Source organism: Beta vulgaris, chromosome 2 (genome assembly GCF_026745355.1).
Source record: "Beta vulgaris subsp. vulgaris cultivar EL10 chromosome 2, EL10.2, whole genome shotgun sequence".
Lineage (NCBI taxonomy): Eukaryota > Viridiplantae > Streptophyta > Magnoliopsida > Caryophyllales > Amaranthaceae > Beta > Beta vulgaris.
This window is the reverse complement of record NC_079203.1, coordinates 35,731,318-35,757,554: the sequence shown is the minus strand read 5'-3', so window position 1 is coordinate 35,757,554 and position 26,237 is coordinate 35,731,318. Positions and strand designations below refer to the sequence as shown.

General features: G+C 35.7%; 1 long non-coding RNA gene across 1 annotated transcript; it reads left to right on the top strand.

Moving 5' to 3' along the window:
- Positions 1-11,549: 11,549 nt before the first annotated feature.
- LOC104886845 (uncharacterized) lies at positions 11,550-13,380 on the top strand. The gene is made up of 2 exons (XR_789264.4): positions 11,550-12,115; positions 13,170-13,380. It is a non-coding gene; the product is annotated as an uncharacterized LOC104886845 (long non-coding RNA).
- Positions 13,381-26,237: the final 12,857 nt, after the last annotated feature.

Genomic DNA, 26,237 nt, shown 5'->3' with positions numbered 1-26,237 from the left:
TAGTGAGAGATTCTTTAGTTCTTGAAGAAATATTAGAGCCTATTTTTTGTTACATTGTTCTCAAGAAGCAATCTTTAACCCTTAAATCGTAAAAGATTCAATCAAAATTATAAAGGAGAGATTAGTGTTCTAGATTCTTAATTAGAGTGTTTCTCCTTGATTTCACAAGGCGCATACAGATTTCCTATAAAGGGTTGTTTTCACAATCTCTCGATAGTAGTTTGTTACTCCATGCACCATGGGTTTTGATGAAAAGGGTGGACAGGATAATGGCTGCTTTGGTGACACTCTCAGTACATCACACAACCAATGAGTCCAAGCACGAGGCTCATGAGTTTCGCCTCTATGCATTGCTCGACCAAATTCATGCCCTTGCCAACAAGTTAGATGATGTGATTGGTATTGCTGCTGGTGCGAGTTGATCTCCACTCCCTCCACGTAAAGATGATGAGGTTAAACTCAACAGTTTTTTCACCATATATCCTTGACAGATTTTTATACCAGATACTTATACTTTTTCCTGAATTCACCATATGCTTCTTAGTTTCTTAAAAATACATTCGAATGTCCTTAATGACTAACAACGGTTAACTCATTTAGTAAGTAATCCTAATTAATCCTAAAATTCCTAAGTAATTCCAATTAATCCTAATTAATCTTAAAAAATCACAATTGACCCTAATTCTCTCTCCTCAACCCATCAACATTCAACCTCGAACACCTGACCCCCACCCCAGCTCCACTAGCCACCCTTCCCCCACCTACCCCTGCAAGGGGTTGTTCTCACAATCTCTCGGTCCTAGTTTGTTATTTCATGCACCATGGGTTCGGATGAGAGGATAGAGAAGATAATGGTTGCTTTGGTGACACTCTCGCTACATCACACAACCAATGAGTCCAAGCACGAGGCTCATGAGTTGCGCAACATTGCATTACTCGACCAAATTCAAGCACTTGCTGACAAGTTAGATGATGTGCGTTGTATTGTTGCTGGTGCGGATCGATCTCAAACCCCTCCATGTAAAGATGAGGAGGTTAAACTCAATGAGCTTCCGGAGTTTAATGGCTTGAAGGGTGCAAATGTATTCTTGACATGAGAGAGGAGAACGGAGAACGAAGCGTTTATTTGCTTACAAAGTGCAGGATGCATGATAGAAAAATGTATGATCTTGTTATTTTGCGTTTGACGGATTATGCTCTTGATTGGCCAGACTCTTACCAAAATAGACGAAGGAGATAAGGGAAGGAGGAGATTGATACTAGGTCTGATTTGAGTACCAAGATGAAGAAACGTTTAGTGCCTAAACCATATAGACAAGAATTGTTTTTAAAGTTAAACTCTTTTCAACAAGAGGGTTTCAGTGTTGAAAGTTACATTAAGGAGTTTGAGAGACTTTGGCTCGCGTGTAAATTGCAAAGATGATGATGAGCAAAAGTCTTAAGTTTCTTCTTGGCTTGAAGAGGAAAATTGCAAATTTTGTAAAACTCCATCCTTATGAGTCCTTCCACAAGTTGTGTTTGTTGAAAAAAGAAGAAGAGCGTCAATAAGAGACTAAAGCTCATAATTTTGGTTGCAAGACAACAAAGGAGGCAACTAAAGGGAATGTCGAGCAAGATAAGCCTAGCAGCTCACCATCTTCGAGTGTTAGTACTGAGGATGTTTCGGAACCAAAGGTGCCATCTTTGACACTAGGGAAGCAAGGTATGAAAGAAAATTTGTGTTTAAATGTCGGGGTTTTGGTCATCTTTAAAGGGAATTCCCCAACAAACTCTTGATTTCCCAAGAGGATTGCCAAATACTTCTTGCTTCGCTTAAACGTGTCAAAGAAGATGTTTCTATGGAGTTCGTGGATGCTGCATCTTTTTGGACCTCTACTCCAATGTTTGACCCGGAACAAGAGCATCATAATTTGATTCTATGCAAGTCTTTGATGGCTATTCCCGAAATTCCACTCAAGCACGAACAATTGAAGCTTATCCTTTTCATCATAAATGATCAGTTTGCCCTGGCCCAATAGGGAAAAGAAAATTCCGGATCATTGGTTAAAAACCAACCGACAATTTATGTCGTCTAGAATTGGGTTGAATACGTTAATAAGAAGTGGGAATAGAGTGGTTGTACCTTTGTTTCAAACACGCTGCCTCGTAAATGTTAAGACTTTCTCGGTTACTATTGATAATGATACTTGTATGTCATCTCTATGTACTAATGTGTGTGCTGTTTCTATGGTGAATGAGGCTGAACTTGACTACTGAACCACATCCTACACCATATAAGTTAAGTTGGTTGGATGATGTTAGTATTGTGTTGGTTAGTAAATAAGCGTTTGTGTCTTTTCGCATTGGAGGAAACATGTACCAATTATGGTGTGATGTGGCGCCAATGACCACTTGTTCTTTGCTTCTTGGACACCCATGACAGTGAGATAGGAGTGTGATTCACCATGGGAGGGACATTATATGTCTAGGGAACGAATTGGCTTAGCTTGAAACCATTACCACCTAAGCGTATCCCTATGGCTAATAAGGAAGCTATTGGAGATGAAGTGCCCACGACCTTGTTTGCAGTTCCTAAGGGTGTGCACACTTGCTTGAGTTTGTGTAGAGATGAAGTACTAGAGGTGCCTACAACGAAGAAGGAAAGGCGTAAGGATTTGCTACATACGCGACATGTTCCCAGCTTGGATGTTGGTGATTTTGTTTGGCTTTCTTTGGCTGCATAAAAGCTTCACATAGATCACAAGAATGAAGAACCAATGGATGAAGGACCATTCAAGGTCGCGAAGAAATTGCGGTATGATACTTACAAGGTGGTTGGGACATGACATTAGCGTAACATTACAAACCTGTGACTTGGTACCATGTGTTGACACAACTTGAGACAAGTTGAACTTAAGAGGGGGAGTATGATGTGTATGTGGAGTCGCATATGAGTCATAAGTCTTTTCTTTAATGTTTCTTGGAAGTTCTTGGAAATTCTTTAGCTTTCTTGAATGTTTATTGGACTTTTTTTAGTAGTTTTCATGCTTCTTTTTATTAGTTTTGCTTCTATGGTTTTACTTTCCACTTGGAAATGTTTACATGGTTTGAGTCTTAGGTTTCTTTAATTGATCTTTGTTTTAGGCGTGTGAAATGTGATTAAATGGATCCTATTATGTTTCGTAGCTTAATTCCCTTAATCATAGAGTCTTGATAGTTCTTTACATGGATTAGGATTTTTGAAAATTTATCCTAAGAACGTCGTATCATTAGATTGCTTATTAGAGGCTAATTCGTTTGGTTGCTAGCTTAGATAAGAGTCTTGGAGTTTATCTTGTTGAGCTTAACTTGTATTATATATAATTTGAACAACAACAATACTAGGATACGTGTGATTTTGATTAAAAGAATTCGAATGCTTGTTTAATTTGTTGGTTGTTCAACCTAACACACATAGATTCAGGTTTGTATGCATCTCCTAATTGAGGTTAATGACATTTCTTCTAGTTCTTGGGAATATTAGAGCCTGTCTTTTGTTACATTTTTCTAAAGCTACTATCTTAACCCTTAAAATGTAAAAGATTCAATCTTTATAACTATAAACATGAGATTAGTGTTCTAGATTCTTAATTAGAGTGTTCCTCCTCGATTTCATGAGGCGTGTACACATGAAGAAGTGATAATATAGGTAATGGGAGAGTAATTACCCTTAATTTGACCTAAGATATGCAATTAGATGGTGAGGAAGTATGGTGAATTATCAATTTGAAATTTTGTCGTATCTATCACTTTTTTTGTCTTTATTGTTAATACTCACAATTAGTTCCAACCAAACTACTTTACGTACCATCAAACTGATGTATGTACCAATTTAAAGATATTGTAAGAGTTACTTGTTACTAAAAGGTGATTTGATTTGTACAAACATATGAAGTATTAACATATTACTTTAATAATTCGAATAAATAATAGCTTAGATACCCAAACTATTTCTTCGGGGGTATGGTGAATTATCTATTTGAATTTTTGTCGTATCTATCACTTTTTTTTTGTCTTTATTGTTAATACACACAATTAGTACCAACCAAACTACTTTACGTACCAATCAAACTGATGTATGTACCAATTTAAAGATATTGTAAAAGTTACTTGTTTCTAAAAGTGATTTGATTTGTACAAACATATGAAGTATTAACATATTAATTTAATAATCCGAATAAATAATAGCTTAGATACCCAAACTATTTCTTCGGGGGTATGGTGAATTATCTATTTGAATTTTTGTCGTATCTATCACTTTTTTTGTCTTTATTGTTAATACACACAATTAGTACCAACCAAACTACTTTACGTACCAATCAAACTGCTGTATGTACCAATTCAAAGATATTGTAAATGTTACTTGTTACTAAAAGTGATTTGATTTGTACAAACATCTGAAATATTAACATATTACTTTAATAATTCGAATAAAAAATAGCTCAGATACCCAAACTATTTTTTCGGGGGAGTTTGGTTTATATAGTGGTATGTGCTTAGAATAAGGAACGAAATCAAAGTAATATAGGTTTGGAACTTGATACCTAATGTCATGTGTTTTGTTTTATTTATTTGAGAATGAATTTTTTCTTCTTTTATTTGATACTTAGAGGTATTGGTATGACCATACCCACATCCCCTTCATGTTTCTAAATCACATACCTTAAGGTTTAAAGATATGAATTTTAAATATATTAATTTATTAAATATACACTAGGTATATGTTTTGCTCATTTTAAAGGCATAACTCATCTCGCAATCATATGAATCAAATGCTCTTTCAGATAGGTTCTTGCTTGGAAAATAAATAAATGAAAAGTGTATAAGAAAGAAAGAGGTGCAACTCGCATATAGAATTTCAAATCTTATTATGATAAAAGAAAAACTCAGTTGCTCTCTAATTCAGCATTTTCATGCAGTTGTGAAATCTCACTGATAGCAAGAACCATTTTAAATTGTTCCCATTTTGTCTATAGTATATGACATTATCAAGACCAGCCTAATTTATTCTGCTGTCTAGCAGGGGCAGATCCAGCGTGGGTTCAGTGGGTTCAACTGAACCCACAAAAATCGGGAGAAAAAATAAGGAGAAATTGAATGAAAATAGAAAACGAGAAACTAAATATAAACATATTGAATCGTGTTATATCATTGTTTTGATGTTTGGCTCAGCGGTAAGTTGGGGCACGCTTCTCCAGCTCTTGTGCAGCGATACGCGGGTTCGATCCCGCCAAGGAGCTGTTATTCCTTCTTTAATTGTTACGTTTTGTGTCTCCTTTTCCCTTCTTTCTTTCTCTGTTTTTTTTTTTTTTTTTTGGGTTTGGATATCAAAATCTTAACAAATGGTTTGCTTTCCATCTATTAATTTTGTTTTCTTTTTATACAACTGTACATTCTTTCTCCTTTTTAATTCTAATAGAACTCTACTTTAACAGTTGTTTTAGTTTTCTTTTAGTTGTAAGACAACATTTTGCTCATTATCTTTTTGGAAAATTTACTCAAATAACCTAAACTTTTACCCATTTTTTTTTTAATAATACTAGTTATTGATTATTTTCGAAACACCCAAGTTCAAGTATTATCTTATCGAAATAATATGAACTGTTCAATTTCTTATATACAAAATATACCCAGAATATATTATTGACCTTATAGTGGTAAGAAAGATAAGAGTTTATATCGTTATGAGAACCATCCCAAAATATAAAAATAAAATGGAATTATTTACATCAAATTTGATTTTCTTAATTGTTTTTAGATGCGAAAACTAATGTCTCATTGTGACTCAATATATTACTTTTGTTCGGAATTTACATTCAAGTATTAACTAATACGTAAACAATTTTAATTTTATATATCTGCGTTTGTTCGGAATACTTTGAACCCACGTGGGTCAAATCCTGGATCCGCCACTGCTGTCTAGTGGTCTAGCCTTTCAGCCATCCAACAGTTCCCCAAAATCTAATACTTCAAAAACAAGAAAAAAGGTCACAACAATATAACGTCGCGGAGATGAAGACTTTTTGGGCCATACTTTAAGTATTGGACTTTAACTAGACCAATTGATATCATCTGTCATGTTCACTTATGTGCCCATGGATAACTGGATACCTCACAATATTGTGTACTCACGTGAGCTCAGGTTCAAGCAAGAGACATGGCCGGTAGCCATTTTATTTCATAAGCCTGTGAAGAGGAGATTAGAGAACCAACCTTGATTAAGGTTTTCTAAAAAAAGTATTTTAATATTTTTCTATCACATATGTCCATTATGAGTCCCATGTTGTTTACTTTCTTTTAGAGTATTTTATTTTAAAAAAACTGAAGTAGGATCAGTTTATTAATGCAAACACAAATATCCCATAATACATTAAAATTTAAAGATGAGCCTCTACTAGATTAAATGAAACTCCCCAAACAGAGTGATTTTCATTGATCAATATTTATAATTTACAAAATAATGATAGTCCTATAAGGTTGTAATTTTAAAACAAGTGCTAACTAATTTGTGCAATCAATAATAATCAAGAAGAAACATGAAATTGAAACAACAAAAAGCAATGCAAAAAGGAAAGAAAACAAGAAAGAACACACCAAGATTAACGTGGGAAACCCGAGTTCCGGGAGAAAAACAAACAAACTTGCACTAAGAAATCAATGGAGAACAATGGTGAACATACAAATCTCTAACAAACTCACTATCTCTCCTAAAATCCTACGAAAGATGAGTTCCAAGTTTGAACTTTGAGATACAAAACCCATAAAATAGGGTATTTAAGTTGTGTTCTTTTGGACTAAACTGAATTAATTTGTCTGAACTAAACTGAACTGAAATGAATAAAAAAATGAGAGGAAACTAACAGAACTCAACTAAACTGAATTTTTATTAATTCAGTCCGAAAGAACAAAGTCTTATACTCCTATGACTAAAAGCAATCCAAGGGTCACGATTAAATCTTAATCCGCAAAAACACGTGAAGATTTGGGCTGGCCGCCCCGGCCCGAGAAATTGCCTGCTCGGGCCATTACTTATTGCAACATTCTAGATGGAACCCCAAGTTAACGCACGCCCGAGCTAGAAAGTGCCCGCCGGGGGGTGAGCTTGTCACAACACTTGCTAGCTACTGCCTTGGGCCTGTAGGGGTGCCACCCGCCAGGGCACAAAATTCCCCCGGGCCCATTACACAGCCTCCCGCCGAGCCTTGCCTCTGCCGCACTCCTTCGCTTCTTCTCCTTGCCTAACTTGCTTCACCCATTTCCACTAAAATCAACACAAGGTATCATTCTACTGACATATTCACTGACGGTCTGCCGTGACATTTTTGTTTGGAGCTTAAGTCTAGTCTTAGTGTTTGTCCTCCTTCTATGACTGCGGTGATTTATGTTTAGAGTTTAAGTTCAGTCTAATTTCCATCATCCCCCCCCTGTGATTGTGGACATTTATGTTTGGAGTTTAAGTCCAGTCTTAGTGTTCATCCTCCTTCCCTTATGACTGCGGGGATGTGATAAAATAGATTATTATGTTTATGTATCTTGTAAATAGATAGGTTTTCTAACACATTAGAACTATCATTAGTTTGTATACTGTAAATATTGATAAATGAAAATCACTCCATTGGAGTTTTCAGTGAATCCAACACCATCAATACGCTCAATTATTAGAATCATATAGACATAAGCGAGCCATATGATGATTGATGACCACTGAATTATTCTCTTCTTTATGAACACAATTCTATGATAAGACTTATAACTAAAGATGGCAGTGGGTAATGTACCCTACCCGGATCCGTAGATCCAGATTCATTTTTGACAGATCTGGATCTTCAAATTTTGGACTCTATGGATCCGGGTAGGATCTGGATCCTACTTGGAAAAAATGGATCTGGACCGGGTCCTAAATAATTACCCAGATTCAGATTCGTTTACCTGTTTTTATAATAGTATTATAATTTAATATTATATTTTGATAATATTAGTTATTAAATGTAAAACAGATTTTCGCTTGAATTTCGGATATGTTCTAATTAATGTGTGATTTTTTCGTGAATTTACTGGATAGTTAAGTTCGAAAATTGGGTTGATAATTAAATTACAGTTTGATAATTGAATAGTTGTAAGTAGTTGCAATGGTTATTTTTCAAAAATTAAATGTATTTTTTGGTTGATATTAGATGACTTTATTTTTTAAAATCTTTAATTATTGTGAAAATTAGGGTAGTTTGAAGACAATAAGCAAGGATCCGTTTTGGACCCGTTTAGGACCGGATCGTAGGATCCATATGGATCTGGATCAGGATCCTCATTCTTATTACCCAGTGGATCCGGGTAGGATACAGATCCTTGCCTGAAAAACGGATCTGGATCTTAGAGGACCCTGTCCAAATCCTACCCATTGCCATCTTTACTTATAACAAGTAATTCTACAAGATTAGGATGAAAGTAATAAGGTGAGCCATAAGCGGGTAACTTTTGTTTGAGGGAACTTTTTATAGGACAAATATTTATCCATCTATTTTTTTTGACATCGAAAACATTGGCATAAATAAAGAGAGTTTAAACACTATTTACTACTTGTGACATTAGTGACCCTTACAATACTTAGACGAGTAAAGGAAAACCAACTTAATAGAAATTAAAAGGGTAGGATAAACTTCTCCGTTGGAACATTGGTTGTTAGGATGACTTGGTTTGCAACCTCCAAACGTGCCAAAGCCATCAGTAGTACTTCCATTGAAGATTATTGAGCACTTTTTGGGAACATAAACATTTAGGACACATGAAAACCTGAGAAATTTGAAGAGCAAGGAGAAAAATAGAAGGGTAGAAATTATTCGAGACGGAGATAACATACTTGTGAGCTGCTCACAAGCAACAAGAGTCACTAAAAGTGACTTGGTAAGCTTACTATGAGCCCCCAAATAATAAATTGAGGAGTAACGTAAAGATAAAAAGTTTCAAAAGCGATGAAATCCAATGTCATCAGTAACCGAAATTGAGAATCAACAACTGTTAATCTCAAACACAACCAGACGATCCCGATTCAAGAATTACCCCTCCTACTTAAGTTTCTTCTCCTTGACATACTACCCATAATGTATTCTTTAAAAATTCTAGCGAATAAAAAAAGAGGGTCCTCTTGACCAGTGGCGGATCTTGAAATTTATGCCATCAAGGGACAAAAAAATTTCACAGTAGTATATGGAAGTCTAAACCTCTAAAAACATACGAATATTATTTCCAAGTCCAAAGCAAACAATTAAATATATACTATATAGTATATACAAATATCAAAGTAAACTAAGTTATAAATTAATTTGTATACCTGAAACTAAGTTATAAATATAAAAGATCTATAGTTTTATTTGAGTAATCTACTAATTGCCTATAGTTGCCAATTTTTGATATGAGTCATCAAATTAATACTCCATCCGTCCCAGAATACTCTTTACACTTTCCTTTTTTTATCTGTCCCAGAATGCTCTTTACACTTCTATTTTGAGATATGACCCACTATTATTTTAATTATTCTACCTTTTAACTATTTGCCTACCAACTCTAATCATAGCACACATTCTCTTTCTTTAAAATAACATAATACTACTTTTACTAACTATTAACTCCTATCACATCTACTTTTCAATAAAAATTAAAATTAATAACCAAACAACAACTTATCATCTAAAATTACGTGCCTTGATAAGTGTCAAGAGCATTATGGGACGAAGGGAGTATTATCCAATTTTCCATCCTAAACCTGGACACAAGTTCGTTGATACGACTTACTTATAGATTTATGATATTTGTTTAATTTTTATATGATTTTCGACTTTACAAAAAGAAGAAATGAAAAAGTCAAATGTTCAAAGCTCTAAATATAGCATAAAGTAAAACATATAAGAAAAATTGGATAAAGAGAAAAAAAAATTCAATAATATAAATTTTCCTAATTCTTCTTGCTAGTTTGTGAAGGCCTACAAGAATAATCCTTCAAAAAAGAAAAAAAAGAAGGGAAAGAAAAAATCCAGCACATGGACTACAAATGTACAATACACAAAGGCCAAAGCGTCAACATCAGTGACATAATATAACTTTTAGCCAATGTGGTCCCTTTTCCCATCTTCTTTCCCCTTGTTTGTACAGTTTTACATATGAACATATCTTCTTTTGGGCTTATTTCGGTTGGATTATAAATATAGAAACATGTATTTTTTTTCCTTTCAAAATCTTTCAGGGGACAAGCCCAGGCCTGCCCTTGAAAAGATTCGCCTCTGCTCTTGACCAGCAAACTTTAAACCCCGTCCATTAGAGCAGACGGCACCAATTAGCAAAGCTTTTAGGCTCCTATTCTATAATTCCAATTGTTTTACATTAACCAGCATCCAAACTAAACTATCCCACACACAATACTTAGAACTAAAACACAAAATTGTAAACCACAATCTAATACTTGAACCAACAACCTTAAAACATCCAACATCACTAAAGAGAAGCCAAAGCAACACTTCCCAACAATAAAAACAAATAACAGACATTATGAGTAAAAAAAATAGCTATACCAAACAAGATCAGGTGAAAAATCAAGTAGATCACAAAAACTTGATACCCAAACTAAAACCCTAATCTAATAATCTTTACATGTTTAGTCAAGATCGGAGTAACTCCTAAATCGCAAGACGACGACGATAAGGTTAGCTCCAACAAAAGGTAGACAATTCCTTAGTAAAACAGATCTAACAACCTCAAATTTTGCACTTTCTAACCCAAACAAGTTAATTATGAGTGTTTATTTAAAAGCTAAATATAATTTATTTGAGAGTGTTTAAGAGTGTTTATTTAAAAGCTAGATCTAACAACAAAAGGTAGCCCTATTTTTAAGAGTGTTTATTTAAAAGCTAAATATAACTATCAAGTTAATTATGTTCCGAAAATTATATTTTATTTGAGTTATGGAGTATGAATTTTATTTGCCGTTCTTGTCATATATTTCTTATATTATTTTTTATGAAGTTATTATTATATTATTTTATATATCGAGTTTAATGAGCAATTTGTTAATTTGTATTTACCCGATTAGGAAACCAAAGTCGGGTTCCCTTCCTTCCTTTATGTTGTCGGTTAAGGAGTAATAAAAATCCTCCTAATTTTTGTGAGTTTTTTGCGGGGATATACCAAGGTAATAGGGCATTTTGTGGGGATATACCTCACTAATTTTTTTTTTTGTAGGGATATACCAACTTAAATTTAAGTTTTGTTAAAAGGTAACAAAAACATTATTTCCGGCGAGAAAGTCAAATTTTCGTCCTTTGACATGTCAGGAACTTGCGAGTGAGCTACAAAGTGACAGTGAGTAAGTTGGAGGTAAATAAATGTAATAGAAGCAATTGAATATCACGCAGTATAAAAAGAGTAATTAAGCAGTTCAAAGGCCGAAAATTTGACGTTCTCGCCAGAATTAGTGTTTTTGGTACCTTTTAACAAAACTTAAATTTCGGTTGGTATATCCCCACAAAAAAAAAAAATTAGTGAGATATATCCTCATAAAATGATCTATTATTCTGGTATCTCCTCGCAAAAAACTCAATTTTTGTTGTGGTCGGCATTTCTAAACCAAAACTCAAACCCCAAATTTTCTTCTCTCTCCCCGTGTCTCTCAAAACTCCAAATCCCATCCCGGTGAAACCCCAACTCCTTACTCCTCACCATCTCTTTCACTGACCTTCGCTTCCCCCTCCGTCATCTGCGAGTCGCCGGAGCCGCGTCGAAGAGCCTTGTCGCTGCTGCTGCTCCTTTCTTTCATTCTCCTCATGGTTTGCATATCCCCTGTTTTGTTCTATTGTGCTGCCGCAGACGTGAGGATTGTCGCGCCACCATCTTGTCTCGCAGGAGGTTTTGCTGCTGGTGGTGGTCGTGTGTAGCTGGTGTTGTAGATGTTCCCCTGCACCTTATCGTGATGCATTGTGGTTCCTCCCTCTCTTCAGTTTGTTCGTTGCTACTGCTGTGGTGGCGGTGTTGGCGCCGCCGTGGCCTGCTACGACCAGCGCTTCGCTATTGGTGGTGGTGATTGTCGCCACTACTTCTGGTGTTGTCGGTTTAGGTGTGTGGCTTTCTGTGTAATTACCTTGTTCTCTTCATTTTTCTTGACTTTAGTTATGAGTTGGACTAAATTGATATTTATACATGTTCCTTACTAATTTGATTTAAAGGAGCCAAATCAGTTTCTTTCTCATTTTATTATAGTTGTCGGGTTTGGTTGTGGTGGTTAAATCATTGGGTTAAGTATTATGAATGCAAGTTAGAAATCAGTTCTTGAGAATTCTATATGAGCTAAGTTAGTTTTGTCTTCTCTTTATATTATTAGTAGCTAAATTACGTTCTTGGTTTAATAAGGTTGTTAGTTAAGCTTGGCTAGTTTGATTCAATAATTTAGAATTATGGTTCTGAAATAGGGATGGTAGTCGTGTGATGTAGGTGGTGTTATTGAATTTATAGGTTGTGAACTGATTTAAGGAAATTCGAATGTTAAGTGGAGGTAGTCTCCAAATTCGGAATTGATTATAAACCCGAATTTTGAGTTTGGATTAGTTTCAGGATAGTTATTAATTATTGTTATTGTTGTGAGGTCATTATTGGAGGATGATTTTGGAGTGAAGTATCATTCGGGATTATGAAGGAGATTGTGTTGTTGGAAGCATTTCAGGTAACTTTTATGTTCAGTAAATCATTTACTCATGCCCTTGTGTGGGTGGATCTCTGTGTTTTATTTTCGTAAATAACTTCGTACTATGGCCATAGTTATGAATGTGATGATGCAATGTCATTGATTGATTATGAATACACAACTGTTTTGGTGGCTTAATTTATGAACTGAAAATATAAAGTGGGCAAGGTATGGGTGGAGGATGATTACTTCTTTTGATCTGATATGGTCGACTATGCTCCATAACGAACCTTAGGGGTAGTACATGCTGGGCTCCATAACGAACCTTGGTGGCAGTGTTTGTCCAAAGCTTGTACTTGCCACTGCAGCGTTGTAACGAGATGAAAATGATTTGAGAAATAAAATGTTTATAACGGGCTGAAGTAAAGGTTACGAGTTTTTCACTCATTTTGAAATTTTTTTGTTTTGTATTTGTTCTCTGAATTTGCAGGTTTGGTGTGGTGAGCTCGGAATTGGATGTGAAGCAAGATTATGATGTTGTCCTAGATTAAGGATTTAGTTTGTATTTTAGATAGTTGATTTGAGAATAGTTCTCAAAGATATTTTCGTTGTATATTATATTTGGTATTAAGTGGAACTATTGATGTAATTAAGGTTGTTTTTTTGCTGCAATTTTATTAATCAAGATTTGGATTCTAGTTTATGGTTGTCGAGTGTGTTTCGCTACCAGTTCGGAAGAGCGAGCTGTTACATGGGTGATTGGAGTAAATGCTGAGGTTATCTTCCATTTATAGGATGTTTTATATTTGTCTTTATTAGGGCTGGCAATGAGTTGAGACAGCTCGCGAGCTACTCGAACTTGGCTCGGTCAAAGCTCGACTCGAGTGAGCTCGACTCGATAGGTTAACGAGTCGAGTCGAGCAACTCAATACCCGACTCGAAAAACTCGTATATATATATATATATATATATATATATATATATATATATATATATATATATATATATATATATATAATATATAATATTATATATATATATATAATTTTAATTTTTTAAAGAAAATTTAGCTTTTTTTCTATAAAAATACTTGTAATTTTCTTTAAAAAAAAAATGAAAAAAAAGTATATAAAATAACTAAAAGCAAAGTAAAAAATTTCATCTAAAAAAATATAGAACTATATCAAAGGATAAGATTTAAAGAAACCCAAAAGATCTAATCTTAACCATTCATTGTAAAGACTAAAGATAGAGTGAGATGGTAAAAACTAAAAACCCTAGAAACTAGCACGGAGGCACGCACAGGCCACATCACTACAGCCGTTCATCTCGTGGAGTCGCGGTCTCTCCCTCTCGCCAGTCGTCATCGCCTCTTGCCCTCTTCAATCCTCCTTCTCTCTCCTATCTCCAATTCTACATCGTTTCATCTCCAGAACACCAGTACACCGCCATCTCCAACTACATCCAAGTCGCGAAGACGACGATAAGTCGACGACGGCGAACACGGTAACTCCAATTTGAAATCCCGGTCTTTTTGTATTGTTTTATTTTGCATATTATGAATTATGGAAATTTGAAACTAATTACACAAGAATGTTAGAAGCTAATTACACTAGTTCAGTTCTTAAGTTCAGTTTCTAGGTTCATTTTGCGATTTTAGTTACATTTAACTCCACGATTTTAGTTACTAATTCAGTTTTTAAGTTCAGTTTCTATGTTTTTATTGCTAATGCTGGTTTTGAGTGGCATTCTTTTTGCTAGCTACCTATTATTATTTGTGGTTTGTTAAGTTCAGTTTATAAATTTAGTTATTTAGTTTGCAAGTTCAGTGTATTAATTAGTTTGCAAGTTCAGTTTATAAATTTAGTTTGCAAGTTCAGTTTATAAATTAGTTTGCAAGTTCAGTTTGTAAATTCAGTTTGCAAGTTCAGTTTATAAATTAGTTTGCAAGTTCAGTTTATGAATTAGTTTGCAAGTTCAGTTTATAAATCAGTTTGTAAGTTGAGTTTGTGTTACCTTAAATATGTTATAAATAGGCTGCATTTATATTCTAGAGATGTCTACTGGACAAGATGGATCTTCTACATCGGTTAATGTTTCAAGAGTTGAAGAGTTTTTTGTGAATGTTGAGGATGAGTATAATGGAGGAGGAGATGAAGTTGATGAGGGAGATGAGCATAATTCGAGTTTGAGCTTGAACCGAGTTCGAGTTCGAGCTTGAACCGAGTTCGAGCTTTAAACGAGTTCGAGTTCGAGTTCGAGGTCGAGTTCGAGCTCGAGTTTTGGTTTCGAGTTCGAGTTCGAGCTTGATTTTTTAAAACTCGCGAGTTTTCGAGTCGAGTCGAGTTAGGATATGAGTTTTCGAGTTCGAGTCGAGTTTAGTCAAACTCGAGCTCGACTCGCATCATTGCCAGCCCTAGTCTTTATATAGTGTGGTTTGGGGAACTGTCTTTTTCTTAGATTTTTTCCACTCTCTGTCCAATCCTTTTCTCCACATTTCGAAGCTTCTACTTGTTTTGTACTTGATAAGAAGGTGTTATTGTTGGTTGATATGGAGTATGATGTGGGCCAAAAATATTTGGGCTTATCGGGGGCTTCCTCTGTTGATTTTGAGGTTGAGCCTCAAGAAACGATTACTTTGCTCCTGCGGATGATCACCTGCTGGCACCAGCATGTTGCCCTTTTGCTGATCCATTTATTCGTTTTTCTCCTTCAATTCCAAGTTAAACTTTGGAATTATCTGAGTCATCTGGTCATGAGTTTGTTTTTCCCAGGCTAAGGTCTGTATTGGTAGATCCAAATTTATTCCCTAGTTTTGCGCATGAGTTCACTTTTCTAGGTACTCAAAGTGGGCTGGTTTCGTCTTCTGGGCCTGATGTAGTGGACGCTTTTGGGGAGGAGGAGCGGTTTTATTCTCCAGATTCTAACTTCTCGCTCGATGAAATAGAAGTTTTAGATCTTAACTCCACCCCTCCAACCTCGGACACTGAGAAAGTGCAGATTCTAAAGTCAAGGAAATCTCTTAGTAAAATTCGCCAGGAGCGTTGCAGCAGGGCACAAGTCTAACAGGGTAAGTTGACCCTGTTCTTTTTTCTCAAGGAATCCTCGCTAAGGAGCCGGGTCCTTTTCCGATGGTGGGGCACAAAAGAGAATCTAAGGAAGTTGATCTTGTTCTTTTTTCTCAGTCTACTGTTGTTCCTACTGATTTTCAGCCGGCTTCAAAGAAGAAGAAGGTGTAGAAGGAGTATTATGGGTGTGTGGATGGAAAAGGGGTTTCAGGTTTGGTATGCATGATGGATTGGACCACCTGTCTGAAACTGAAGATGGTGGTGGTGCGGCTGGCCTGGTACAACCTTCAGGGGGTGAATGAAGTTTGCATGTTGGAACTGTCGTGGTGCCCTCGTAGAGGGACCTACCTTGTCATATATTAGCTACTTAATTAGGTTGTATGAACTAGATGTTACGTTTTTACAAGAAACTTTTTGTAAAGTCCAGGAATTAGTTCCAATTTTCAGTAGGTTTGGGTTAACTAATTCCTCCGGTGTTGATGTTAAATAAGGGGAATAGTGGGGGGTTTGTTTTTGTCTTGGTCTCCTAGTGTGGAGAAGTCTCTGCTCGTAATTAAGGACAAACTTATAGTTTGTAGTATTAAGAAGTTTGATTTGGAGTAGTTTGTTGTTTTTGTTTATGGTCTCCTCTTGTTGGTAGCAGAACTTTGGTTTGGGATGATTTGCACCGTTATATTCAGAACAAAAGTCCTCTAGTTTTGTTAGGTGACGTTAATCAAGTTGAGTACTCTACCAAAAGCAAGGGAGAAGAAGGAAGATTAGGGGCATGAATATCTTCTCAACCTGGAAGTTGAATTTGGGCTTATTGGACATCACTTCTGATTGGCCTTCATGCACTTGGTCCAATTGTCTCCAAGCGCCCAAAACTATTTATGAGACACTTGATAGGGGTATAGTGATGATACTTGGAGGACCCACTTTCCAAATGCAATTATTCATAATCTTCCTATTTTTCTCTCATACGAAGGGCCGATTATTTTGGATTGCTTACCTTCTCCGGTGCGTCGATATCGACCATATAAACATGAAGCCTGGTGTTTTGACTTCCTAGAGGTTAAGGCTCTTATTGAGAGGACTTGGGATGAGAGAAATTCTGGTTTGGGCCAGGAGGGTTTGCAACGGAAGATTTGTAAAACACTGGAGCAATGTAAATCTTGGTGTTTGGATTATAAAGCCCACCATGGTATTCAGCAGGACAAGTTTTTAACATAACTTAGTAAAACCCAAATTGAAGATTCTGTTACTGGGCGTTCTTCTAATGGACTGGATATGCGTAATTCATTTCAAGATGAGGCCCATTTTCAATGAGTTTACTGGAAACAAAGTATGCGAACATGCTGGGATTGTCTTGAGGATTTAGGGATCACATTTTTCTATAAATGTGTAAAAGTCCGACAATGTCAAAATCGTATTCGGACTCTTCAACTTCCAAATGGGCATTGGACAACGAATTCCCATCAGATTTAGGAAGCTTTTGTTACACGTTATCGTAAACTCTTTGCACCACAATTACAAGGGGAGGTAGTGGATTTGGTTGATCATCCTCAGTTGCAACATTGGTTCCATGATCTCCCCATTCTCAGCACGAAAATGCAGACATCTATCTCTAAACCGGTTTCATTATTCGAAATTCAGCGTGCAGTCTTTGATGTGCATTCTTTGAAATATTCTGGACCAGATGGGGCACCACCGCTTCTGTTCAAACAGTTTTGGCATTCAGTTGGGGGACAAATTTCTCTAGTTGTGTTCCAAAATTTTGAAACTGGACATTTACTACCAGCGCTAAATGAAAACTTTATTATATTGATCCCAAATGTTAGTAATCCTACCTCAATCAACCATTTCCGTCCAATTAGTTTGTGTAATACATCTTACAAAATTATTGCAAAAAATTTTAACGAATAGGTTAAAGGATGTTATGCCACATTTAGTTAGACCTGAGTAGAATGCTTTTGTTGTTGGCCGTAGTATGACTAACAGTTGCTTATTGGGACATAAGGTTATTCAATGGCTTAATTTCCAAAGAGCTGGGAAAAAGTTCCATGATATTTTGAAATTGGATCTTAATAAAGCCTATGATAAGATTGATTGGGGCTTTCTTCTAAAAGTGTTGGGTGTTATGGGTTTTCCTCCATGTTGGCTGACCAGGGTTAGAGTGTGTATTTCATTTGTTTTATTTTTGATCCTGGTTAATGGGGTGCCAACTTCTCGGTTTATTCTACTGCGGGGCTCTGATAGGGTGACCCTTTACCCCTCCTTTTTATTTGTTTAGTGTATAGAAGTGTTGGGTCATCGCTTTAAGGTGGCAGCAGATGATGGTGTTCAATTTCTGGATTTAAGATAAGTCGTCGTTCACCAACATTATCCCACTTATATTTTGCTGATGATGTTTGTTTTTTCCGCGCAACGCCTTATTCGTGTCAAGTTGTAAGACGTTTTCATTGCTGAATTTTGTAGTTTGTCTGGGGAAATGGTTAATTCTGATAAGTCCTTTGTAAATTTCAGTCGTAATACGCCCTCTACTTTAGTGCGATATTTGAGAAAATCATTGGGTGTCACAAGTTAGGATGCAGTTAGTGTCTATTTGGGGTGTCCCATGGAGGTCGATGAGAGGTCTTTATCTGTCTTTGCATATGTTCTGGATAAGGTTCGTCAACGGATTTCATCCGGGTAGTTTTCAATGTTAAATCAGGCGCGATTCTTGTAGCAATTGCCTCTCACATCATGGCCGTATATTTTGTCATGCAGCGTATGTTGTTCGCTCCTAATTCATGTTTACTTAAATTCTGGTGGGGTGGTTGTTAAACCAAACGACCGGTGTACTGGCACAACCAAGATATGCTCCAACTGCACAAAGCAAATGGAGGGCCTGGCTTTCGTAATGTCAAAAATTTAAATGCTGCTATTCTCTTTAAGCAGACATGGAGGATCCATAATAGTAAGCCTTCTACTGTAAGTAGGGTCATCAAAGGCCGCTATGGTGCTTCACCTATTGAGCTAGCTTCGGCCCGACAAATTCGTAGAAACATGTCATTAGGTATGAGGAGCCTAATTTGTTGCCGGACATGTTCTTCACTATGGGGTTTGGAATTTGATTGGGGATGGCAAAGCTACTAGTATTGATTCATGCTTCTGGGTTCGTGGTGAGTTGGCTCATCGTAAGAATGGTGCTACTCAAAGTTAGTTCCTCACCACCGAATCTGCATTAATTTCTCATGGTGCCTGGAATATCCCTTTGGTTCGGACTTGTTTTGCAGCTCCAAATTGCTAGAAAGGTCTTATCTATGGATCTTCCTCAAACGGTTGTGCCAGATAGCCAGTTCTAGCGTGGGTCAAGAGATGGAGCATACTAAATTAAGTCTGGCTACTGGTGGGTGCAGGCTAATGGCGCCACTAAAGTGAATAAGTTTTGGAAAGAATTTTGGAAGTTACCATTCCTGTTGAAGTGGAATATTTTCATGTGGAAGCTTATGCATAATGCATTGCTAACAGGTTATGGTTTGGCGCGTCGATCTAGTCCTATTGAAACTCCGGAGTACCTTTTCAGAGATTGTAGTTTGTGTCGTTCCTATTGAAACTCTGGAGCATCTTTTCAGAGACTGTGTGGTGGCCGACACGACATGTGTGGAAAGCATTTGTGCTAGAAATCAATGTTAGCTTCCAGGAGCAAATTCCCCTCACTGCTTGGACGCGTAATTTTCTTCGTCTGTCTTTTCAGCTGCAGGTGGCATGGATCGTAAGAGGGAAATTATGTTCATCATGATCTTCAGAAGTTTATGGAGCCATCAGAATGATGTTTTGTTTCGACATCAGCAGGTTTGTCCAATACAAATACTAAATTATATTCAGTAGTATAGAAAGCGTTAGATTAAGGTGGAGTGCTCACAAGGCATGTCATCCTCGACATCTCCATGAGTAGCTATCATCAATCTTGCCCAGGCTGCACGATGGACTTGGGGCATTTGCGTGTGGTACCAGCTATTGTCAAAGTTGATGGAGCTTGGAAGCGGCATAAAAGGCGAGCATTAGATGTCGTTACTCGAGTTTTCTACATGGAGGGATGCTATGGCGTGGCGTATTTGGTGGGATTCAAGATCTTACAACAATGGAGAGCTTGTTGCCATAGGGATCCAGCAAAAATCGAGTTGTAAGCGATTCAGAGGGGCATTCAGGAGGCATCCAAGTTCACGGCTAGTATTTTGGTGCTAACGGATTCTCTATTGACGGTTACAACTCTACAACAATCAACTGATAGTCCTCCAATGTATCGTCATCTTATGACAGATATTTCTAATTTTGTTAAGTGCTTCGATTTTGTTACTGTAGTTGAAGCCTCAAGGGACATGATGCAGGAGGCTCACCAAATCGCCACTACGGTGAGATGTGAGCCATAAGGTTTGTTGTTGTGTTATGTTTTCCTTTTCTCATGCTTTAAAAAAAAGAACTTGTCAATATTTTTAAAATGAGGGAGTATTGTACAAAACTCGAGGGAATATAGAAGTTCGAGCAGCGAATTATCATGGTTCGAGTATGATACATCAAACATGTAGAGCAAGGTCAAACTATTGGTTGTTGTTTGACTAGACTAGCTTATAGAGCATTTATTTTTGCTATTTTTAACTTGTGTATAGTTAAGGAACTTGAACCATATAATCTAAGCAAATAATTAAAATTGGATAATTAGTTGAAAACCCTCCTTTCACTTTTATGGTAGGGGTTTGATTCTTGCCCTTTATAAAGTTGCGATTTCCAAATTTCCCTTGATTTGCATGGGATCTGCATTTTATAAATTTTTTACACAATTATACTATACATGATGTTTGGTTGACATGATAATTCATGAAAAGTAGAACATTGAATGGTTGACATAAACAAAGAAGGTTACATTTTATGAAAGGTGGAACTTCCCGTACTCAAACAATACAACATTCCATTTCTTATCATTGAAAGTTTCTAGTGAATTATTCTTCATACATTCAATCAAATGTCTGGCCTGGATATTCTGCCCATGCCAAAAGTTTGGCTTAAAAGTTTGGGCCAAGGGTGGAACGTTTTAGCAGATGTTTCGACCCTTAAAAAAAATTCAGAGAAGGGGTGGTGGCAAGTGGTGGCGGGGGAGGCAGGCGGTGACGGGGTTGGCGGGTGGTGGAAAAAGAGAAGGGGTAAAATAGTAAATAAAAAATGAGTCCAAGGTGATTTTAAGAAATTTTAATGTGGTGTTTAACAATCTCTTATCAAATAGTAATAAAAGTCAAAAAAATTTCAATTATCATAAAACTACCTTCCTTACCTTCAAACACACATATGATATGACTAGTGGGTTGTACCATATGTAAACTACAATTTGACTAGTGTGGACCTGGTTCACAAAAAATTAGTGTGCATTAAGATCACGCACGTGAATTGGGACATATACTACTATAATATACAAAAACCCACTATATCACAAACACATACACTAAGAAATACACTATATCAACAGATACACTATATAAGAGAGAAATACACTATATCACAAAAGAATACACTATAACACAAAGAAACATTATAGCTCTTGCAAAAAAAAACTATAACACAGAGATCCAGACTATACCACATAGAAACAAACTATATCAAAACTGACAATATTATCCTAATCTTCTATAACAAGTTCAATTGTACAATCAACTATAATACACAGAAACACACTATATCACAAACAGATACACTATATCATAAGGAAATACACTAGATCACAAACAAATACATTATAGCATAAAGAAACACTATCCCGGCCAATAAACATACTATAGCATAGAGAAACACACTATATCCCACACAAACACACCACATCGAAATTGACGATATAATCCTAATCTTATATAACAGGTTCAATTGTACAATCAACTATATCATTAAAATTGAAAAACAGAGTAAGAACTTGAAAATAGAGAAACTGAAACAGTTATGAGAGAGAATTTGAAAAGGCAAGAAAATATGAGAAGAGAGAAAGACAAAGTAGTAGAAGTTGTAATCATTACAACTACATAACTCTATTGGATGCATATTAATTAGTGTGCACCGGGTTCATACGAGTTTTTTTTAGTAATACTAACACGATACATTTGGAAAAAAAAACATCTCTGTTTTTTTTTTCCCGATAAGGGTAGTAGCAAGAGCAGGAGCCACTAGCCAGTGGCCCAGTAGTACGGACGTACGGTCGTAGTTGTAGTAAAAGCAGCCAACCATGCAACCAGTTTCGGGTGTTCAATTACGGAAGGCTCAAACGATGATAATATGAAAACATATTACTATTACATGAATCATCATGAATGGAGTCAATGTTTGTTCATTGCATGGACAAAACAGAGATGCTACTTTAAGAAAGTAGATATTCATTATTTCATGTTATATTTACCGACATGGGGGACATGAATTTTTATTTTTTTTATCACTATTTGGTTCACAACCTCAATATTGGTGAGTGGTCACTATGATGAAAGCGAGTAATGTTATCAGAAAGTCTATCTGGCCAAATAAGAAAAGAGGGTCGTACGCTTTACATGTAGTTGTGAAAAGTTGAAGATTTTTCTTTTTTGGTAAGTTGTGAAAAGTTGAAGATATCCACACTATAGAGTTACGAAACAAAAATTTAGCTTACTGAAATATAGCTAAATAATATTAGCTTACTGAATTATAGCTATTTAATACTTTTTCTGTGACTTTTTACTTGTCACACATTTATACTTGCTACATTGTTTTATTTGGTAATCATAATCCATCGAAAAACATGAATATTTTCTTTTTCTTGTCATCTTCCTACCTCTAACTTCTAAATATTTGTATTTTCATATAATATTTTGGTCCACACTACACTTTTTCCTACATTATAAATACTAACAAGTAATTAAAGACGAGGAAGTAATACTTAATTATTCTACGTGTTCTTTTTGGAGTTCTCTTTGTCCTTTGTCCTTTTCTAATGGTGACACATAATGAACTTAGTTTTAGAGATCTTTGGTAGAAATTATTAATGTTATTACGAATTCATATCTAGATATAAAGAATTCCTCTGTATCACATTTGTACATATGTTATGGATGCAAAATGTATATGCAATCAGGGCCGGTCCTGAATATTACTGGGCCCGGGGCAATATATGAAAAAAGGGCCCCTAATGTATGAGAAATTTACTAAAATATGCACGTTATAGGATAAAAACTAATTTAGAATTGACTAACTCATGTTTATAAGAAACTATTTCTTCAAAAAAAAAAAAACTTTTTCATATATGATTAATATATATCTAGTACTCCCTCCGAAATAAAAAAATCTGAACACTTGTTGGGTCACGTTGTTTAATGTGATAAGTTGTAGTGTTGTTATCAAATAATATTCTTATAGCAAAAAATAGATGTGATAGGAGTTGGTGGGAATTTTTTATTGAAAAAGAGAGAAATCACATAATAATAGTAGGACCATGACAAAAATGAAAGTGTTCAAAAATAAAATGGAAAGATAAAATGGAAAAAATAAAAAACAAAAGTGTTCAAACTATTGTGATACAGATGGAGTAATATGTAATAAACTAGATTAACTGATAGTTGGACGATAAAATCGAAATATCGAAAAAAATAATACTCTATCACCCAACGCCTAAAATATATTAGAAGTCCAAGTATAGACTTTAGGTTGATGTATACTTTTTTCTAACAATTTACAATTTTAAAGTATATTAGATAAAATCATACTAACTAATAAAATAAAATAATATAATATGATGATAGAAAGAAAAATTAAGAAGTAAGCTCGAGTTATTGTTAAAAGAAATAAAAGAGAAAAGGATAAGAAATAAAAGAGAAAAGATCATTCAACAAGCAAAATGAAAGACTAGGTTTCGAACTCGCAAAGTATTTAGCGCTTCCAACACCCACCATAAATAACTACCATCTTTGCCAAGCTTGATATTTACATTTTACTGCTGAATTAAATACTTATCCAGTTTCAAATTTATGGGTCCTGGGCGGGCGCTCCGTCTATCGGGCCTAGATAAGCTTATGAAATTATATTATAGTTTAGATCACACCAAATTCTAAAATCTATTATATTTTGAGTACCTAATTACTATGTATTTGAAATTTTGAACTATTTTTTGATATACAAATTTAATTATATTGTTTGACACACTTAACTATACTTGGAAATTGGATAATTTAGATCGAATTTTGTTCGATTCAGTTAATTGAGGAATTACCATGTTTATGTTTTATAGTCAATTGAGGAATTACCATGTTTCTTTCATTCACTAATACTTTATGTACACTGTGAAGTAGAGAAGAGCGATATACTACTAAGATAGATCGGATATGAAGGAAGAAGAGATCATGAACCTTGGAATTGCAGTTAGATTAAGCATATAATTGATTAGTGTGCATGAAGCGTTTAACCTTTTTTGTATGTTCATAGACTCAGGGCTTTTAGTACACACTAAGAAGACAATATATAAAAGTTTATACTAATAGCTAGTATATTAAAAACATTATTTAAGATGTAGTTGGATTTAAGAATCATTTATTAAGTTTTTTTTGGTGCCACCTTATGAGTTTGGTAATAGTTTCGCCGGAAGAAAAGATTGGATGTTGATTATTTGATTGCACAATTTGTAAGAGGTATGAGATAGATTTCTATATAAAGGTTAAGGGGGAACTTACACAATTGATACAAGTGTAAGGGCTGATTTGCCATATTCCCGAAAAATTAAGTCATTGGCTTCTTGATTTAATGCAGATATCCACTCATTGTTCTCTCACACATATAGTTGAAGAAGAACACCGATTCGTAATTCCAGTAAGTAAAATAATTTAATTATTTCTCACCAATCTATTAAGATTCATACACCATAACATATCATTACCAGCAAAAAAAAACGAGGAAATAAAAACACGATACAATTAGTAAATTAGATTTGTATATTACTTTGTATCAATGAAATTATATATGATTCATTTGGATTTAAAAATAAATAAATAATTAAGTATTTTCTAGTGTCATGTCATTTTTCCGACAACTATTTGGTCGGAAAACTCGATTGCATGTTGATAGCGCAATATTATTAGAGTAACATTGTGTGTATAAGGATAATATAGATTTTTCCTAATCATAGACCTGTATTGTAAACACTATATATATTAAATGTCAGGGTTAACCTAATTAGGTTAACACAATTATTCTCCACACGTGTACATGGTATCACAACCAAGGAAAAATTAATTTTTTTTCCTCTCCTCTGGCCTGCCGTCCGCCGCCCACTGCCATGGATGCCACCACATCTTCTTCAGCTGCTACCTCATCGTCGCTATTCTCCCGTGACCCTATTTTTTCGGCCACATCCCCTCTGATGTCTATCGCTGCTGCTGGTTTCACCAGCCCTTCGCCGACGGTTCTGGTGCCTTTCGCAGCCACTAACGCCTCGCCGGCGCACAGCCCACAACCGCTGCCTACACCAAGATTTCCACTGGGCTTCACTCATCCGGCGCTGCAATTCGCATCCTCCTCCTCGCCTTCGGTCGGTTCTTCTATTCCATCACCGATGTTCAGCTTCCCGCAGTTGTCTGCTCCTAATCTCTCGAACTTGGTAACTATCACTCTCTCATCTCCTAAGGTCTATCTTCTCTGGAAAACTCAGATTACTTGCCTTCTGCTTTCTCATCAATTACTTGGTCTTGTTGATGGTACTTCTTTTATTCCTCCTACTATTGTGATTGATGAATCTGGTAATTCTGTTCATAATGTGCACCTTTCCGAATATCTTTGTATTGATCAACAAGTAAAATCTTGGATTTTCGCTACTTTATCTCGCAATGTTTTTGTTGATGTTCATGATTTGCACACCTCTGTGGAAATTTGGAATAGATTACAATCTCGATTTATGCATGCAAGTATGACTCGTTCTATGGAGTTAAAGGGACATTTGTCTCATATTAAAAAGACTGCTTCGCGGTCTATGGATGGTTATTTACGTGAAATCACGGTTATTGCTGATTCTCTTGCTGCCATTCAGTGTCTTGTGTCGAATCAAGATATACTGCAGTACACTCTTTTTGGTTTGGATCATGATTATGAGTGTGATCATATAGTTACTACTTTGCTGCATTATCCATTCCCTCTTAGTTTTGATGATTTGTGTCTTAAGTTGCTCCTTCATGAACAACGTCTGAAAAATTCGAAGGATAGATCTGATTCCTCCTCTCATCATGCCTTAGTTGTTGTTCAGTCTTCTGGTTCTGGTTCTTCCTTTAAACCTAATTCAGGAAGGCGAAATAGGGGGAAAATAACAGAAATCGTGGGGGTAACAATAATCGCAATCAGAACAATCGTGGTAATGGTGGTGGTAATGGTGGTAACAATATTTCTCGTGGTTCTGGTAACAACAACAACAATGCTAATCGGGGATGTCACAATGGTATGAGTAAATATTCTAACTTGTCATCCTATAGTATGCCTTGTATAGA